Genomic DNA, 14,374 nt, shown 5'->3' with positions numbered 1-14,374 from the left:
GATGTGTGTGTGCGTGTGTGGGTGCACGTGTGCGTGTGTGCATACAATTTTGTGTGCGTGCAGGCTCCGGTGAGCACCCCTGCCTTCACGGCAGCCTCCGCACGGGGCTTGGGCCTCCGCCTGAGCGTAACAGGCGCCACGGGTGCGGGCGCGGCTCCTGGGGCCTTCCCGGGGAACCGGTGTGTGCACGGGGTGTGCTCCCCTCGCAGGAGGAGCAGACGGGCCTTCAATACACGGCCCTGAGCCGGGAGCGAGCACATTCGCACCCGCAGTTACGCGGCCGGGTCGTAAATATTTCGTTTCCACCGAAGGGCAGAATGAAATATCGTTTGATATCATTTTTAATAAAGAGAATAAATGAGGCCTAACTGCCAAGCGCATCTACAAACGACAGTCGCCGCTCCTCGCCCAGCGTGGGTTGGCACAGCCAGCTCGGTGCCCGTCCGTTGTCGCGGCTCCCGCTGTCCCCAGCACCCGGTGCCGCACGCGGCCGGACAGCTCCGTCTGGGGGCCGTTAGTGGCGGCTCTGGTGCAGTGGCTGTTCCCGTGTCCTGCGGCAGGGGTCACAGGCTGAGCAGTGACGCGTGGGGCCGTCGTCCCCTTTGTTTCTTACTCGCAGAAACCCTTTCCACAGAGCCAGGCTATTTCCCCAGTTGTGGATGAGAAACGCCTTGCTCAGCAGAAAGCGATGTTCTACCCGCCCCCAGGGAAGGGAGGGGGTCAGGAGAATGCTCGCCCCCTCCAGGCACTGCCCACCGCAGGGCCTATGGAGCACGCGGGATGACCCGGCACCCGCAGGCCTCTTGCTGGGTGGGCGGGCCGCCCCCCAAGTTGGGTATGTGCCCAGGCTGGTTTGGGGAGGCCCGACACGCACCCAACTCTGTCCTCGGCGAGCAGCGCGAGGCATGAGCCACCGGCCTCGGCGTGTTGCTGGGGAATGTGGTGCAGGACACGGGTGGAATGTTTGGCTGTGATGTGTGTTTTGTGGGAATAAAACTACCCTTGGACTTATCTTGTTTGAAATAGGGGTGGAAGTAACATGTGGAGAGAGCCCCCCAGCCCGGGGCTGTGTGATTCTGGCACATTCTCTGACTTGCAGGGCACCCCCCCTTTGGTCTTTGGGGGGCGGGGGCGGCTCCAGCCGCCCTCCGAGTCCTGGGTCTGGTCCATGGGGGTCGTCGACGCCCCTCGAGTTTGCCCGAGAGGACCTGGGGGGAGTGTGGACGGAGGCGCCCTGAGGGCGGGGCCTCGAGCTGCCTGTCTGGGGGGGCCTGTGCTTTGCATTTCAATGGGTTTTATTAATCCACTTTTGCCCGCTCGCACACAGGGCGTAATTTAAGCAGACTCCAGAGATAAAAGAGAGAACAATGTCATTGTTATTCTCGGTATACAGATGTTTATTCTCCCCCCCCCCCCCCCCCCCCCCCCGTTTCCACCGCTGTCTAGTCAGTGACGGCGTAAATAGGACGTGTCTCCTCACCGTCTCCGAGAGCTTTTGTGTTCCGGGACAGCAGCCTATTATGATGTCACACGGCGGGACAGTAATAACCGCCCGCACTGGGAAGAGGCGCCCTGTGCTCCAGGGAGGGGGGGGCCGGGGGGAGCGCTCGCTCTGGATGGGCCCAGGTGGGGGCATCCCTGGGCCTGGGGTTCGAGACTCAGAGTGGGGCCTGGCGCCCCAGAGGCCATGGTGGCGAGGGCTGGGACCGCGAGGGTCATCGGTGATCAGTTCGTCATGAGGTGGCCACAGGGCTGAGCTGGACGGTCCTCTCTTCGCGGACACAGAACGGATTTGATAGCGTGAAACTTCCACAAACGGTATTTAAGAAGCCTCATCACAACCGGGGAAGAGAAAGAAATCTTCTCAACCCGACAAAGGGCAGCGAACGGACACGGGCCTCACGGTGCTGTTGGGAGCGGGCGCGGGGTGGTCCCCGGCAGACGAGGGGGGCCATGCCGGAAGGCCAGAGGGAAGGCAGAGGCTCCCTGCCCCCGGTTTGAGGGGGAAGGGACACAACTGCCGTCAGCAGCCGGGGCTGAGTATGCAGAGCTCCAACCTGCCCACAGACGTTATTAGTGCCGGGCGGGGGGGGGGCAGTTTACAGGGTTTCTGGATTCAAGACAAGGGACACAGATCAACCAGATTTAAATGCTGACAGCAGCCAGAAGAAATAGAAGAAACTCCTTTTTCAGTAACATCACATGAACTACACCACAATAAGCAAATAAGCATGAGGAACGTAATTCACTTGCGGAAAACAGTGCACCCTTAAACTGAGGAGTTAAGAGCTACTTACACAGGCAGAGAAACTATATATGGGGATTAGAAGGGTCAGTGTCATAAAGGTGACAATTGCCCTGGATTTAAATCAATGCCAAGAGAAATCCCATGGGGGAAGGGGTGCGCGCGCGCGCGCGCGTGTGAGAGACAGAGACTGAGACAGTCGGTAGAGACTGACTTTACCAGCCGTTCTGAAATGTCTGTACAAGGTCAAAAGGGCCAAGAGCAGGGCAGACGGTCGTGAGGAACAGACAGGAGGGCTGGCCCTGATGACGGCTCTGCCTGTGAGGGGTCATGGGGGAGGGACAGGACACAGTGTGGGGCAAGGGTAGGCCCACGCACGTGCCACATAGACACTGCTTGTGCGACCCAGGGAGGTGGCATTGCAGCCGGAGGAGGGAAGATCGACCTCTTTGAAATGGAGAAAAAGAAGTTAAATGTATCCCTGTCTCACATACGAATCAAGTCCAGGTGGCGGGTAAGCCTGTGTGAAGAGCGAAATCACAAAACATTTAGGGACAATGTAGAAAACCATCTTAATGGCCCCACGATAGGAAAAGATTTCTTAAACAAGATCTCAAAAAGCATTAGCCGTAAGTGAAAAGGTTGACAAGATCGTCCACATTAGAACAATTCTGTTCAGCAGGAGATACCACGGAACGACCATGTTGTAGCTCATAAAGCTGACAAAGAAGTCAAAACCGGAACTGAAGAACCACAGATCAGTAAGACGGCAACACTATAGCAAAATGGGAAAAACATTGGAACAGTGCACGTCAGCAAGGGGAGAAGCAAGGGGCCGTCCTGCCCGCTGTGTAGACCGCCAGGGGCGCCCTCCCCAGCCCATCAAGCCTCGGGGTGTGGCGGGAGGCTGCTGGTGGGGTGCCAGTGGGCAGGGGAGGCCCTGGAAGCTACCCCGGTGTCCACCAGCGGCTCATTAGCCAACGGCAGCGTGGCCACAGCGCGGAGCCCTGCACAGCCACCAGGCGGGGGAGTGGCTGTCACCCACGCTCGCAGGAATGGACTTTTAGAAAGACCGTGTCCGGTGAAGGAAGCAAGTCCCAGGCTCATGTGTGAGGAGTGATTCCATTTGTAGAGTTCAAAGGCAGGCAGAATTTTCACATATTTTGTTCAGGGAGCATATACATGTAAAACTATAACAGAAAGTGGGGATCTAGCCGTTGCACTGCTGGGTGCGTGTCCACAGGAAGTGAAAGCAGGGACATGAGTAGATACCTGCGTACCCGCTCACTGAGTCACTGCAGTGTCCCCCACAACAACCAAGATGTGGAAGCAGGAGTCCACCGCAGACGAGTGGGCGAACAGGTGTGGCCCGTGCACACACGGGACTGTTGCCCGACCGTAAAAGGGAAGGACGAGCCGACACCTGCTACAACATGGGTGGGCCTCGAGGACACCACGCCGAGTGGAACAAGCCAGTCCCTGAAGGACAAATACTGCGTGACTCCCCTTATGTGAGGGACCTGGGGCCCTCACACCCATAGGGACAGGAGGGGTGGATGGTGAGTGCCAGGGGCTGGGCGGGGCAGGGCGGGGGGGGGGGAGGGATGGGATCAATGTTTCATGCGGGAACCGTGAAGGCGAGAAAGTTCTAGAGATGGATGGTGGGGACGGCTGCACGACAACGTGAATGTAGTGATATCACGGAGCTGTATGCTTAAAAATAGTTAAGATGATAAATTTTATATTATGTGTATTTTACCTTAATTTTTTAATTGAGGGAAAAAGAAAGTGGGGAATAATGGCTAAAAAAACAGCTGGAGGGACACCTGGGTGGCTCAGTCTGGTAAGCGTCCAACTTCGGCTCAGGTCATGATCTCGCGGTTCGTGGGTTCCAGCCCCGCTTCGGGCTCTGTGCTGACAGCTTGGAGCCTGGAGCCTGCCTCGGATTCTGTGTCTTGCTCTCTCTCTGCCCCTCCCCCCCTCAAAAATAAGAAAACATTAAAAAAATAAATAAATAAACAGCTGGAGGTTCTGTGTGGAGAGAGGACAACTTTCTCTTTCTGACCCTGGATGTTCGACTCAAAGTTACTAAAACCATGTGCTTTTTATACACCTGCCTATGATATGACATTTCTGATAAAATAGTGAAAACTTAAAGCAAGCCAAGGGGTGCGACCTCTGCCCTCTGGGGGCTATTCTTTGCGAAAGTGGTTTGCCAGGAATTCCTGGGGAAGAAGATGCACACACCACAGGGAGCCCAGGCCGCCTTCCTGCAGAACCCGAGTCCTGCACGCGACGTCCGCAGCCGGCCTTCCTGGAGCTCCTGGGCCAGAAGGGCAGCCTCGGCGCTTGGACGTGGAAAACGTGCTAGTATCTCAGACTTTTTCACTTGATGGCGTATTTCTCTGAGGGAATGACAGCGTCTGAGACCTGGCATCGCCGTTTGCTTCTGAGAATAGAATCTGCACGTTTACTGCGGAACCGAGGGCAAGCAGGAGGCCGAGAGAAGCCTGTTTGGTAAACGTGCCAGTTCTCAGGCCCCCGGCTCTGTGGAGGCTCCTTCTGCCTGGCGGGGGAAGCGTGGGCCCAGAGTCTGTCAGGCATTCCCTCGTCACACGGGGTCTGCAGGGCTTTTTCGTGGACAGGCCTAATTCCGGAGATTGGTTTCCGAGCCGGCAGCACGGGCCCCACACAGCCTTCCGCGTGAGCCGATGAGCCAGGATCGACAGTTATCGACAAAGTCCATCAGGGCTCACTCTGCTGTCGTGCGTTCTGTGGGTTTGGAAAAACGTAGGACGCGTGTCCACCATTGTGGCGTCACACAGTGTGGCCTCTTCCAGGACCTTCAGGGCACAGCCTTGTCAGACTGGCTCCTGTCACTTGGTCAAACGCACTTGGGTTTCCCCCGGGTCCCTTCAGGGCCCGAAAGCTCATTTCCTCCTAGTGCGGAATATTCTGTCGTTCCTGGGCCCTCCCACGGCCAAACCAGGCCTGGGGACTAACTGGTCGGCTCGGACCAGCTGGTGGTGCCCAGACCGAGCCCTGCCTCCCTCACAGCCCTCTCTGCCCCCAAAGACACGCAGCTCATCCGGTTTGAAGCTCTGGGGACAGTTCTCTTGGCGGACCCCGTTTCCTTTGGGATGTTTGGGAAGAACATTTTGTGTCTGTGTCTCTGCTGGCTGAGGGTCCTTGAGCGAGTGAGGGGTCTCCCTCACCTGAGATGGGGGGGGTCTCACCTGCCTGTGAGGGAGAGGAGCCCTGATGGGTTGGAGGTTATCTGGGGACACTGAGGAATCCATTCTCATGGGTTTTGTTTCTGTGGTTGCTCAACTAACTTCACCCCAGGTTTGCCCACGAGCACAGAGACCCGTCTCCCCTCCTTGAGATCCGGGGATCCGGGGAGACGTGGGCTCACGGGGCTGCAGGGAATCAGCCCTGTGCCCAGCGGACTTGGAGGTCTTTCTGCCCTTCCCTCTTCAGTTAATATATATTTAAAAAGGCAAACCCGTTGATTCCCACCCCCCCACACTTATGATGGGCTCTTCCTGTTACGTTTTCAATTACACCCTATCCCTTTCTCACTAGACAGCAGCCCACATTCATTCAAGCAAAAGGCCCCGGTTGCAGGTAATGATTGAATTTTCTTCATCTCAGAGAATTTCACTTCCTGTCCTGGGGCAAGGGGTCTGTAAAGGGACTCCATTTACTTTACTCATTTTTCCAGCGAGGGGGGCCGGCCGGGACGGGCCTCCGGGAGCGTTGAGGGCCAGGCTGGGGGACAGTGACCCCGCGGGAACCGGCTTGAGCCCCGCTCACCTGAGCCCCTTCGCATCAGGTGAGGATGGCCGGTCCACCGCACAAGGTGGGGGCTGTGGGTGCCCGTGCCCCCTGGACCCTACAGCTCACTTGTGCAATGCCGCGGGCCAGAGGCTCACCTGAGGGCCCTCATAAACCACCGAATCTGTCAGCTGCAGTCTCCAGGCCGCTGGTTTGAGTGCCGGCCGGCTTGGATGGCTGCAGTTCAGGAAACACGGCTGCCCTGTCCAAGCCTAGCAGGTCGGCCGAGCCCCGGGCCCTGCGGCGCTCCCCACGGCACCTCCCTGCAGCGACTCCCGGGCTCCCGGGCCCTGCGCTGCTCACTCAGCTGCGTGACCTCGATGGCCATCCCTCCGGCCCACCCGAGGCCGCGACCCCGTCCCACGGTGCCGCGTGGGCGTCCCCTGCCAGGACGGCCTCCCGGATCTCCCAGGCTTCTCCCTGATAAGAACACCAGGGGCAGAAGGGCCCAGCCCTGCCCTCCCGACTCCACTGTGCTCGGTAGCTTTGCCTCCCGACCCCGCCCTGCCTGTGCCCCTGGTTGTGTGGCCCCTTCTGGGGACAGGTCTCGGGGCCAGAGAGCAGCGAGGTCTGGGCACCGTTGCCTCTGTCCACACCCTCCGTCTCCACGGCCCTCCTTCCGTAGTTGCTCTGGCCGGTAGGCCAGCCCTGGGGGCCCCAAGGGGATCACCTCTCTCCTCCCCCCATTCCCTGAGATGGGATGGGGGGACAGACACGCGGCAGGTAGGGCCGGCAGAGCCGAGCCGGGGAGAAGAGGTTTGTCCGGACAGAGCAGACTGAGTGGAGGCCATGCGTCCCTCACTTAGTAAATGGCTGCTGTGAATATGGGGGCCGGAGGGGTTCCTGGGCACGTGGGATTCGGGGAGCGTCCGATCCAGGGCACCTGTCCCCAGGCCCTTGCCCTGCGTCAGGAGGGGACGAGGTGAGGCGGGTACATCGTCAGCCTGCCGAGAGCGCCCTGAAATCCAGAGAGACCCGCGCGGGCGAAGACAGTGCTTGGGGGAGAGAGGACGGAGGCAGGTCCTGGGTGCGCTCGCTGTGGACTAGGGGTGGCTCGGGCCGCACCAGGGCCCTTGGCCCAGCAGGCTGAGAGACATTTGCTGGGACAGGCAGTGGCTGAGGGGCGTCCGTCCGTGTGCAGCACGGGTGTCCCGGCTGTGTCCACCCCCCGTGTGCTGGCCTCCCCTTTCCTGAGACAGTGTCAGTGCCTGGCTTGTGGACGCAGGACGTCGTCACCTGGCCAGGAGGGTTCTAAGAAGGCTGCCATGGGCCAGGGAGGGCCTGGGAGACGGTCCATGGCCCGTCCCCGGCCAGAGCTCCTATACCAGCTCCACGTGCCCAAATTACAGGGCTCGTGATGTGACCTGGGGACAGCCACCGCCGTAGGCAGTGTGGAGCCACAGTGTGGGGGCCAGAGGAGGTGCAGGCGCCGTCAGAAGGTGCTCTGTCTTCCTGCCCTGTTTCCGGTGGGGAAGCTTCTGCAGGACGGCCGATAAAGCTCAGGGTGCAGCAGGGTCGGGGTTTCAGAGACACGGCAGGCACGCCTGTTCCACAAAGATGCCCCACGCTGTGTTCGGGGCCGCCGCGCAGAAGCGTTTGTCCTCTGAGAGTCAGGTTCAGGTGGGCACCGCCCTGGTGACCCTGGCAGTGAGGGGGCCGACGTGTCAGCAGAGGCCGAGCCTCTGCCTCAGTGGACCCGTGGGTGAGGCTCCGGGAGGCTGGTCCTGCGGCAGCAGGCGGGGTCCCCGGGGCTGACAACGCCGTGAACCCACATGGAAGAGGGCCGATCAGAACGAGCGGGGCACCCGGAAACTTCTGGGCCGGGGGGACTCTGAGAGCATCGTCTGGGCCACAGTGAGCCGTGGGTGTTTCTGGACACTGCAGTGGATGCACACAGACCGTGCGTGGACCCTGAGCTCAAGGCCAGGCAGCCAGACCCTTCATGCCGAGGTGGTGACAGAAGGAGAAGCCGCCCTGGTGAGTGTGTCACCTTCCTTTTGATTGTGTGCGTGTGTGTGTGTGTGTGTGTGTGTGCGTGTGCGTGTGTGTGTACAGTTGGGGTGATACAACACGGAAGGCTGAGTTACGGCCCCCCTCATCCAGCCCCCAGAACCCGTGGCTGTGTGACCTCACGTGGCAGTAACAGATTAAGGACCTTGACGGGAGACACGGTCCTGGGCCCTGGTGGCCCGACGTTGGCCCGACATGACCTCGGGGCCCCTGTGAGGGGAAGGGGGCGGGATGTGCCGAGGGAGCAGCGGCAGGGAGCAGGGTGAGGTGACGGAGGGGCCGCCTGGGCACTGTGGTTTCCAGAAGCCGGGGAAGGCCAGGCATGGCATCCCCCCAGAGCCTGTGGAGGGCAGCCCTGCCCACGCCTTGACAGTGGCCCAGGGTCCGGGCTGGACTTCTGACCCTCAGAGCCACGAGCTGATGCCCGCATTGTCCCAAGTTCGTGGGGTCGTCCCGGATGTGCGCCGCTCGCTCTGCTCCGTGGCAGACGCAGGCTTGGGAGCCCTGGCCCCCCAGACTCTGGGGCTTGGCTTACGTGCCCAGCCCTCCTGTGGTTCCCGGTGTCCCCCTGGGTCACTGGTGCTGGGGGGAGGCCGGGGCCCGAGAGGAGGTCCTGCACAGGCTCCTCTGGGGCTCTCTGCAAAGGTGGACTTCAAGTCGGGTTTGAAGGACAACGGGGATTTCTGGGGTGCGCGGCCGTGCCCAGAACAGGCTCCAGAGGCCACGCGGGGCAGAGCGATGACACTTTCTTCAAGGACACTGGAAGCCGTCCACCTCTGCCTTCCTTTTGTACCCAGAAACTTCGAGTCCAAAGCCAGAAAACACAGCCCGATTATTTTGGAAAAGATGGGGACCATCCCAGTTGTAGCAGGGTCAGAAAAGATGCCCGTCTGGATGGAGGGCCGTGGTCGGGGACTCCGGTTGGAGGAAGACCTACTCAGACCAGGGCCGCAGAGCTGATTGGACAAAGAGGGGCAAAGCTGCTGGGGTCCCCACCCCCAGCCTGGGCGCAGGGTCTCTCCTGCGCGAGTGAGTGTGTGTGGCAGAGCGGAACCGGGCCCGTCCCAAAGCCCGGGGCCAGCCCTGGCCAACGTGAACCCCACTTCCGCCCTTCCTGGATGCAGCCCCCTGTTTGGGGGCTGGCTATACCCCGGGGCCCGAGGACCCCCGAGCTCTCCTCCCAGGCCTGCTGCAGGGCTCGGCAGGTGTAGCCCCCACCTTGAAGCCCCCTCCCCCCATGATAGCTCCGGCGGCCCCTCCTTTGCACCCAGATAAAGGTCCGTGTGTCTTGACCAGACAAGCCAATGAGGTGTCCCTGCAGGCATTACGCATTCGTGAGCCACACGTGGGGTGGGGTGGGGGGCGCGTCCTCTCAGCGGCTCTGGGGGGGCACCAGGAGGGGCTGTCTCCCAGCCGACCTGAACAAGGCAGACCCCAGGCCCCCGCTCCCCGCGGGGGCTCACGGAGCTGAGGGCTGTTCAGGCTGACGGATGACGTGCACGTTTTCAGCTGGCACGGTGCCCACCTGCGTGTGCTTCCGTCGGTTCCTCTAACCCCTCGGCACGGCCGATCGTTCAGGGACCGGCCGGGCTGTAAACCTGGGACAGACTTTTATCTGCTTCCAAATCACCCCTCTCGCGCCACCTCCGTCACATAAACATCAGAACAGCTCGTGTCCCATTGTCAAAATGAGGGTTCCCTGTCCTGCTGCCTGTAAACATGGCTGTGAACACGCACAGGGCACACAGGTGATGCACACACATGTGCTCATAAATGCGGGCCTGGGAACACAGATGCACGTGCCTGCGTGCGTGCGTCTTCACACGTGTGAACACACGCACGTGCCCGCAGGCGTGTGCGTCCTTGTACGTGTGAACGTACGCACGCACGCCCCGTGATGCCTGCGCCTGTGTGCACACAGACACACGTACGCACGCTCACCCCGTGTGTGTCCCCCGAGGCCGTGAGGTGCACAGAGCCCGCCGGCCCCCAGTCAAATATAGTTAGTGCCCGACTGAGGGTGACAGTCACACAGCGTGTTTTCCGCGGCCCAGGCCGGATGGCGCTCCCAGCAAGAGGCTCAGCTTCCGGCTCACGAGAAGGGACAAAGCCATTAGCCCCAGAGACGGGGCCACGAAAGGCCCCCAGCAGCTCAGCCCCTGCGGGCAAGGTGCTCTTCAAGGGTGGGGGCGCTTCTGCCTGACCGGGTGGACGGCGGGGCTCCCCGAGCTGGAATCTGCGAGATTTGGCTCTGTGATGTGGGCTCTGGGGGCAGAAATCCGGATCTCTGCTATCGGTGCAGGGAGGCACATTGATGGGGTGACGGGGAGGCTCTCGTTAGCAGCAAACGGGCCCAGGAACGACCCTCCCGCACCTGCCCCCAGACCCGGACCCGGCACCCTCAGTGCAGATGAGCCACATCAGACCCATCGGTCTTCACGTGTGGTTCCAGGAATGGCAGACTCGTGACCACTGCCTTTTCTCTTAACACGAGGACCCCCCCTCCCCCCGCCTCCGCCAACCACGTGGCACCAGGGCCCGGCAGCCCCTCAGCCAAGAGGAGGTTGGGTGGCATAAGCCATCTGTGTGTGTGTGTGTGTGTGTGTGTGTGTGCTCACACGTGCGTGGCATGTGAGTATATGTGTGTGTACACGTGTGTCAACCTCCATTCCAAAGGAGGCCTTCTGGAAAGACACAAGAGCCACCACAGCCCTGAACACGGGCGAAGGCCACCCAACCACAAAACAATAGCAGCCGTTGACTCTGCCGCGTCCAGAAGGGGAGCAGAGGCCACACGGCCCGGCCCGAACCCAGCTGCCCCCCCAGTGGCACGGAAGCGGACCGTCCTGATGCCGCTGCTCTCCGGCCTCATGGAGGGGCAGCGGGTTCCGTGGCCACCCCCCTCCATCCCGACACCCCCAGCTCCAGCGCTGATCTGCAGGTTCAGCCCTTGTCTTCGGACACAAAGGTCGGGCCACCTCAGAGTCGGGTGGCTCCACTCAGGACTCGACCGCATGGCCTTGTTGTCAAGGGTGAGGTGTGGCCCCCGGGCCCGTCCGTTTAGTGCTGCCCCTGCCCCTTGTGGACCCGCAGGGCCCCAACCAGGGGATGCCTGGTCCCATCCCGGCCGTGGGGGCCCAAAGAACCGCCCGCTCCCTTAGGCAGCCCTCAGTCCCCGCCCGTCACCGAGTCAAGGCATCTGAGGGTGCATTTCGAGCACTGGAGATGGAGACCCCACTGATGGGTGGGGGGCAGTTTCCTGGAGCGGGTGTTGCATCAGGGAACGAAAATGTGCTTAGCACCGCTGAGACCCCCGAACAGACACCCCGATGGAAGAGCCTGGGGACAGCCAGCTGCGGTGGGGCCCTGAAGGTCTCACTCGGTTCTACCTCGGATGTGTCCTCGAGAGCTGGGCAGCCCCTCCTGGTAGCCAGGACGGAGGCGCCTGCCCGGTCTTCTCCCGGGCAGCGGGGCAAGGACTCCAGTGACCTCGAGGGCAGCTGGGGGAAGGGCGGGGACGGGGCCACGGGTGTCGGGACGGTGCTGGCCCTCCAGTTGCAGGCTTGGAGGTGAAAACTAAACCCTGGGCGTCGCGGTTTGCAGAGGAGCCCAAGAAAGACAGAGGGCCGGGAGGCTCGGGTCTGCAGGGGCGGTCTGAGGACGGGTGAGGGCAAGTGACAGGAACAGGAACCCGTGGGATGGGGGGCGGGCTAAGGCGGGACATGGGACTGAAATGATGGGCCCTTCTGATCTCAGGCCCAAGACGCCCAAGGCCATGCTTGAAGAGTCGGCCCTGGGGTCGGGGAAGGGACAGGACGACGGTCACCCGGGGCCTCCCGCACCGGACGAGGCGGGTGGGGGGTCTCCCCAGGCAGCCCCCTCAAGGGCGGACACTACATGGCACACAGCTGCCAGCCAGGGTGCGGGTGCGTTTGCCGAGCCCTGGCTTTGGTCCTGCAGCGGGAGTGTAGCGGTCCGGTCCCCTCGGCGGAGGAGGAAGGTGAGGTCGGCAGGTGAGAACTTGACAAGGGCTCCTGAGTCACCACACAGCCAGGCTGGCCTGGGACTCCCGCCCGGTGGAGGCGGGACAGACACAGAGTTCCTGAGCCAACACCCTCCCCCGTGGCCATCCTTCTTCCACAGCTGGCCAGTGGCCCGCCCCGCCCACCCCCCCCCCCCCACCCCCACCCCCACCCCCCCCCCCCCCCCCCGCCAGGCGGGGCTGGTTGTAGACAAGCTGGCTTTTCAGGCTGGTGGCCGGGGACCGGGGCGCTGGCACGGTGGGCCTCGCTGTGTCCGGGAGCATCGGTTCTGTCTCGATGGGGCCTCCAGGCACAGGCCCGGCTCCACGGTGCCCGAGGGCTCCCTGCATCCACGGGCCGTGGGAAAGCCACCTCGGGCCCGCCGGCAGGGCAGGGGCGACCCCCCGGGTGCCCGGCACCCACCGACCACCGCAGTCCCGTGCTGCGTGTCCTGGGGAGGCTCCGAGGGCCCCGGGGAGCCGCCTCGCCTGGCACCGTGGCATCGGAGCCACGACACATGGAGGACACCTCGCTGCAAAAGTCACCGCGTTCGCGGGAGCGGCCGCCGGAGAACGGAGCCACTAATAAGGTTGCAGAAGGGTGGCCTCGTCTCATTAGCTCCGGCTGAGTCTGCCAGGCAGGAGCGATGAAGGAGATTGCTTTTTTTAAATTGCTCTGTTAATTGATATAAAACAAAAAGGACTCAGATTAGTTGCGTGCAATTAGCAAATTAATTCTCGGCAATTACAGACTTAATAATGGAGCGGCTTTGTGGTCACACGTTGGGCTCTGTGGCTTTTTGAGTGTGCTGCTCTGAGAGATTTATGGCGAAGGCGGTCCAGGCAGATGCGGAGTGGGCCCGCAGAGGGACCCCGTGATGAGTCGCCCCCTGCCCACACGGCCGACCTGCCCACACGGCCGACAGCTCCCAGCTGTCCTGGGACCTTCTGCAGCCCCCACACTGGGCCTGGTTGCCTGTGGGCTGGGGGTGGGGGACGCTGTGGGCAGAAGACACCGTGTGTGTCTTCTCCGGGGTCCTGGCTCTCGGCCAGCACCCACCAGGCACAACTCCGCGCGATGGCAAAAGGGCCGGGGGCCTCGGACCAGGCAGCTGCTTGGCGTGGGGGCACGTGTGTGCACGCACAGGCGGGCAGGGCGGGAGCAGCTCTGCCTCCAGTGGCCCTTCTGACCCAGCAGCCTAGGGCCCGGGTGTCCCCCTGACAGGTGTAACGTGTGGGGCGAGCCGTCCCCGGGGGCGGAGGTGACGAAGGTCCCCAGGGCAGAGATCGTGGTGCTGGGGTGAGCACAGACTCAAACGCAGACTTGCCGCCACGGGGCTGTGACCTCCAGGTCGCTGCCTCTCTGTGGGTAAGTCGGCTGCAGTCGTTGCGCCTGGCTGTGTGAACGCTGACACGTGGATACGGGTCCGCTCAGCAGGGACAGTGTTCTCCGGCCTCCTCACTGCTGGCGGGGAACACAGGGCAGGTGTGTCCGTCCCTTTCTGCCGTGAGGGTCAGAGGCCCCAAGGAGCCGGGGGCCTGACCCAGCCACACCCTGGTCAGTAGAGCCCCTCCTGCTGTCTCCTGCCCCGGACGCCTCCCGCAGAAACAGCGACCCCCCGCCCCCCGGGGCCCATCTCCCGAAGTGTTCCCCTTCCATCCTGCCCACATAGCAGCGAGCCTGAGCTCCAACCAGGAATCCTTAGATGCTTCCGGGCTCCTCATTTTCCACGGGCTGTTGGAGACTCAGCTTAGGCATTCCCTCTTCCAGGAAGCCCTCCCTGACCATGTTCCCCTGCCGGGCTGAGTGGGCATGTGACCCTCCACCAGGCTGCCCACGTCTGGGGTGGGGGCCTCGCCCAGCTGCCCGGCACGGATTCGCCACAGCCACGGGCCTCCTGCTCTCCCTGTGCGGGGAGGGGGGGGGGGGTCCCAGTCCCGGTGGGATTTCCTCCAACCCCCCACAGCAGGGAGCACCCCGCCTCACGCGGAGAGTCTGGTGGCCTGTCCCAGGCCCCTGGCCGTGGTGCGCACTGGCCATCCTGTGGCCTGACGGCAAGCCCCACCACACGAGTGAAAACTGAAAGGAGCAGGCAGGGCCCCGCGACCCAGTCCTCAGGCGGGGACGGCTGCAGCAGCGGGGTGGGTGCTGGGGCCCCGACCCGCCCTTCCCCGTGTCTGCAGGAATGTGCCTCTCCTGAGGGGACCGCGGTCTGTACCTGTGTGCACACCTGCAACCCTCACCAGTGGCTCCTCAGACA

This window comes from Neofelis nebulosa, chromosome 9, assembly GCF_028018385.1.
Source record: "Neofelis nebulosa isolate mNeoNeb1 chromosome 9, mNeoNeb1.pri, whole genome shotgun sequence".
Taxonomy (NCBI): domain Eukaryota; kingdom Metazoa; phylum Chordata; class Mammalia; order Carnivora; family Felidae; genus Neofelis; species Neofelis nebulosa.
The sequence above is the reverse complement of the archived record's forward strand: the minus strand, read 5'-3'. Positions refer to the sequence as shown.